At 42.9% G+C, this 5,180-nt stretch overlaps 1 pseudogene; it reads left to right on the top strand.

Annotated features, from left to right (window-relative positions):
* The first annotated feature begins 2,452 nt into the window (after window positions 1–2,452).
* On the top strand, window positions 2,453–2,754 carry LOC105535957 (annotated as a pseudogene).
* The last annotated feature ends 2,426 nt before the right edge of the window (window positions 2,755–5,180 follow it).

The following is a 5,180-nucleotide window of genomic DNA, read 5'->3' as shown; positions in this document are numbered from 1 at the left end:
TTTTTTTTTAACCTTTTAATGTAGGTAAAAATCCACATTCTTATGCCTCCTTATAATCCTTTTACTAAAAGTATATTTTACTTTCCTTATACACCTTGCATATAAACTGTTTCTTCAATAGTTTTATATTCAGGAGTCCTAATTACTGTTACATTATACAACATTTCTTGCATAAATTCCCTTTTATAACACACTTTTTTTTCACGACTTTCACAGACAATTCGTTGACATGCCTCAACTTTCTGACTTGTTGCAAATGTCCCTTTCTTTGAACAACCAGTTAATTTATTTTAGGACAAGAATGTACCATATAACATTCTTTTTACATAAATTCTCCTCCCACCCTCCCTCCTTTTTTTTCCCCAAAGATGATAACCATTCTTTTCCAAAGCAAACTTCCTTCATGTCTGTGGACTAGACTGCCTAAGGCCATAAGATTAGAAGTTAGGATAATACATGTTACACTGTTAACTTTTAGCAAACTTTACTTTTGTTGAAAACCTTGTAAGTTTGGGATTTCAATTATCCTTTGCTATTAATAAGACCTTGTTTAGTCCAAATTAACTCAGAATTGGTATAGATGGTTCCTTCATGGTTCTGTAAGTACTTTAAGGCTTGGCTGAGTGCAAACAGCTCACACGTTTGAGCAGACCAAGTGTTGGGCAATTTTCCTGGCTCTATTTCTACGGGAGTTTCTCCATCAATCACTGAATACCCATTGTGTCTTTTTCCCTCAATCACCCGGAGGAACCATCTATGAATAAGTGCCATCCAGTCTGGAAGGGGGTGTCTCCTGGGTCTGGTCAAACCTTTGTATGGTAATCAATGAAATCTAAACATGTATGTTCCTTCCTTAGATTTGGATTTCTTGTCAGGAAACTTGCTAGGTTGAGTGAATTATCAGTGGTCAATGTTAAATCATCCTTTTCTAACAGAATGGCCTCATACTTAAAGATTCTGGCGTCAGTAAGCCATCTCCCTGCTCTTTGGTTTAAGATAGTTCTAACTTGGTGTGACTTGCTTACTGTCAATTTTCCTCCAAAGGTTAACTTTCTGCTTTCCTTGACTAGTATTGCTGTAGCCGCGATGCATTGAGGCCATCCATAAGTGACTGGGCCTGAGACCTTTGATAGGAAGGCTACGGGCTGCTGGCAGCCTCCGTGTTCTTGAGTCAGCCCTCCTAAAGTTACCCCACTGTCCACATTAACAGAAATGTAGAATGGCTTTTCTAGGGAGGGTAAGGCTAAAACAGGGGCAGTTATGAGCCTTTCCTTCTGCTTCTTGACTTGATCAGCTTCCTCAGAAGTCCACGGGAGATGGTTAGGCTTCTCCTGGGCAAGTTTTTGATATAACAGTTTACTGTGCAGTGCCTATGAGTCAATCCATAAGCGACAGTATCCGACTGACTCTAAAAAGTTCCCAAGTTCTTGTTTAGTCAAGGGTAAGGACACGATTCCCTCGATTCATTCAGGCCATATTCTTCACTTGCCTGCACTTATTAAGTGGCCTAAATGTTTAACTTCGGGCTCTACATACTGAAGCTTTCTTTTTGAGACTCGTAGCCTCTCAAACTGCAGATGGTTAAGAATATGCGTAGAGAAGTCAGTTACCTTCTCTATATCTTCACCAGATATGAGAACGTCGTCCATGTACTGAAGAAGGTATATTTGTTCTGGAAGGCGTATTTGTTCTGGGATGACAACTTTTTCTAGTACTTGTTCTAAAATGTGGCCGAAAAGATTAGGGGAGTCTGTGAACCCTTGGGGTAAGACTGTCCATCGATATTGTTGTTTCCGCCCTGAGTGGGGATCCTCCCACTCAAAAGCAAATATATCTCGGCTATCTTTAGCGAGGGAATATGCCCAAAAAGCATCCTTCAAATCTATTACAGTAAACCATTGATGATTATATGGACTGGCAGTATTGGGGTGTTATAAGGGGACACACAGGGCTCGAGAAGCCCATCCTTAATAAGCTCTTTGATTATAGGTTTTAACCCTATCCTACCTTCTAGGGGAATAGGGTATTGCTTCCTTCTTACTACTTCTCCCAGGATTTTTAGCTTGATGTGGATCAGAGGGACTTGGAGTTTCCCTCGGTTTTCTTCTTCGGACCAGATATTAGGATTAATATATCTTTCATCTGTAGTAGTGAGTAGGTTTAATGAGGTGAGGAATCCTCTTGGGCTGACTTGTAGACCTATGCCTAACTTTAACATTGAATTCCTCCCCAGTAAATTAGTTCCTGCTTCAGGGATTAACAAGCACTGAATATAAGCTAACGATCCTGATATCTAACTTCTGTGCTTTCTAAAATTTTTGCTCTAAATCCTTCCTCTTTTACCCCAGAGACTAAAAGTTCCTCTGAGGAGGAGACAACATTAGATGGGAGGGAAACAAACAGAGGAGCAGGCAGTCCCTGAGTTGACTAAAAAGGTGATAAGCTGGCTTTGGATCCGTTTCCATCAGTCCTTACAGACGCTCCTCAGACCCCAGCAGCAAAGATGATGAAGCAGATCGAGAGCAAGGCTGCTTTTCAGGAAGCCTTGAACACCACAGGTGATAAACTTGTAGTAGTTGACTTCTCAGCCACGTGGTGTGGGCCTTGCAAAATGATCAAGCCTTTCTTTCATTCCCTCTCTGAAAAGTCAAATGCATGCCAACATTCCAGTTTTTTAAGAAGGGACAAAAGGTGGGTGAATTTTCTGGAGCCAATAAGGAAAAGCTTGAAGCCACCATTAATTAATTAGTCTAATCATGTTTTCTGAAAACATAACCAGCCATTGGCTATTTAAAACTTGTAATTTTTTTAATTTACAAAAATACAAAATATGAAGACATAAACCCAGTTGCCATCTGCATGACAATAAAACATTAATTCTAAAAAAAAAAAAAAAAAAAAAAAGGTGCTAAGCTCATATTTAGATCCAACCTCAAAATTTATCAAGGGCTCCTGGTGGGACTCAAGATAAAAGAGAGAGCCTCTGAACCCCTTATTCTTCCTTGAAAGTCATGAGTGGAAGGGCTTCTTTTTCCTTTCTTAGTTTAGGACATCCTCATTTGAAGTGGCCTGTTCTTCCACATCTATAGCACCTATCTTGTCCTTCCTCCCTCTTAGTTCTGGGATTCCTTAACCCTGCTCCCCCATACTCTTTAGGGGGTCTGGATGAGGACCTTGGTCCTCCAGATGGAGGCTGGGGTCCTTTTAGAGAGGGGTCTTTAGGTTGCGAGGGAACAGGCTGGTGGGATGGTAATTCCCAAGAGTCAGGGTTATAAGGAGGAAGGATAACGTGAGTAGAGGGGGAATTGGAATGGGATCTGAGGTGGCAGTGCTGTCTGAGGGGAAAGATTGGGGACACTGACTGGGGCACACTGAGTCTAGGGGATCCCATGCACTGGAGTCTTTAGACATGACAGCTGGTTCCTCTGACTTTTCATTTTGAGGTGCTAGATTGGGTTCTTCCCAATTTAAGGGAAAAAGGAGGGCTGGTCCTTGCCTCCAACAAAGGGCATAGCCTAGTTCTTCTTGAGACACTGGACCTTTATCATTAACATATCGGATTAGAAGCTGACACGTTACATCCTCATTCAACCCAAATTTTGGCCAGAAGATTGAGGGTTTGAAGATGGGTCCCTGAGTCCAAATAAGACAGCAATATTTTATCATTTGTTGCTTTTTTCTATATTCAGTCCTTTCATTATCCTTCCAGTGTTTTAGCATGAGACCTAGGGGGCTATCTGGGGGGCTATCTTTGTTACCATCTTTATCCCCTTTGCTCCCTGTCTTGCTTGGGGTATTTCTCATCTTGATGGTTTTGAGGTAAGGTTCAAGTTTCAATTTCCCTTGCTGGAAATTTTTCAGCTTGTGGGGTGAGGCTCAATTTCCCCCACTGGCAATTTCTTGGCTTTTGGGATGAGGCTCAATTTCCCCACTGGAAATTTCTTGCCTTTTGTACTACTGGAGGTTCGTGTGAGGTTCAATCCCCTGCAGTGGGGATGTCTTGCCTCTTTTTAACCTCTACGCTACCCTGATGAAGGAGTACTTCACCGCCCCTCCCCACCCCCCACGGCTTTCTTACCTTAGTCCCGACCACCAAGGAAATACTTTACCAGCTCCCGTGGCTTCTCCTTCCTTCATCTGTGCACAGAGTCATTGCTGCAGTATGTGAGGATCCTTTAAGCTTGGTGGCTGGCTTTTTTTTTGTCCCCTGCATTGCTGAGAGCTCGAGTTATTCCTTGCACTGGGTAGGTCTTGATTTCTCACCCCTGAAGTCATCTCAAGTGGGCGGGGTGCTCCTCCTTATGAGAGAGAACCAGAGTCCATCCCTGGAGGGGAACGTAATCACAGGCGAGCCCCCAAATTGTTATATGTAAAGTTTTGGTGCGACAAAAGAAATAGCACTTGAATATAAAATTTTCTTTTTGATTCTCAGGAAGGCAAGGTACTTCTATAGAAGGGTGTGCCCTTACAGATGGAGCAATGGTGAGCGCACACTTGGACAAGGGAGGGGAAGGAATTCTTATCCCTGATGCAGGTGGCCCCTGTTGCTATGCCCTTCCCCAGTTGGCTACAGTTAGACCACACAGGCTAAACTAATTCCAACTGGGTAATTTAAAGAGAGTGATGGGGTGATTGGTTTGGTGGGAAAAATGGTTATGACAGAGCAGGTAATCAGAATGAGTCAGGGTGGAGCAGGTAATCGAAAAAGTTTGCTTTATGAGGAAGTTAAGTTTAAAAGTAGAAGGCAAAGAATTGAACATACTGACATATTGATTCTTTGAAAAGAAATTTAGGACTCATATCTAACAGTAAGACTCCTGTCTCTACAAAAAAAATTCAAAATTAACCAGATGTGGCATGTGCCTGTGGTACCAGCTACTCAGGAGGCTTAACTGGGAGAATTGCTTGAGCTCTCCCACCTCAGGAGTTCAAGGCTGAAATGGGCTATGATCATGCCACTGCACTCAGATCTGGGCAACAGAGTGAGACTCTGTCTGGAAGAGGAGGAAGGGAAGGAAAGGGGAGGGAAGGGGAGGGGAAGGGAGGGGAGGGGAGGGAAAAAGCTTATAATCCTGGCTGGGCACAGTCCTGGCTCACATCTGTAATCCCAGCACTTTGGGAGGCTGAGGCAGTCAGGTCACTTGAGTCCAGGAGTTCTAGACCAGCCTGGGCAACATGAT

The sequence above is a fragment of the Mandrillus leucophaeus genome, unplaced genomic scaffold (assembly GCF_000951045.1).
Source record: "Mandrillus leucophaeus isolate KB7577 unplaced genomic scaffold, Mleu.le_1.0 Scaffold152, whole genome shotgun sequence".
Taxonomy (NCBI): Eukaryota; Metazoa; Chordata; class Mammalia; order Primates; family Cercopithecidae; genus Mandrillus; species Mandrillus leucophaeus.
This window is presented reverse-complemented; position numbering and strand designations above follow the sequence as displayed.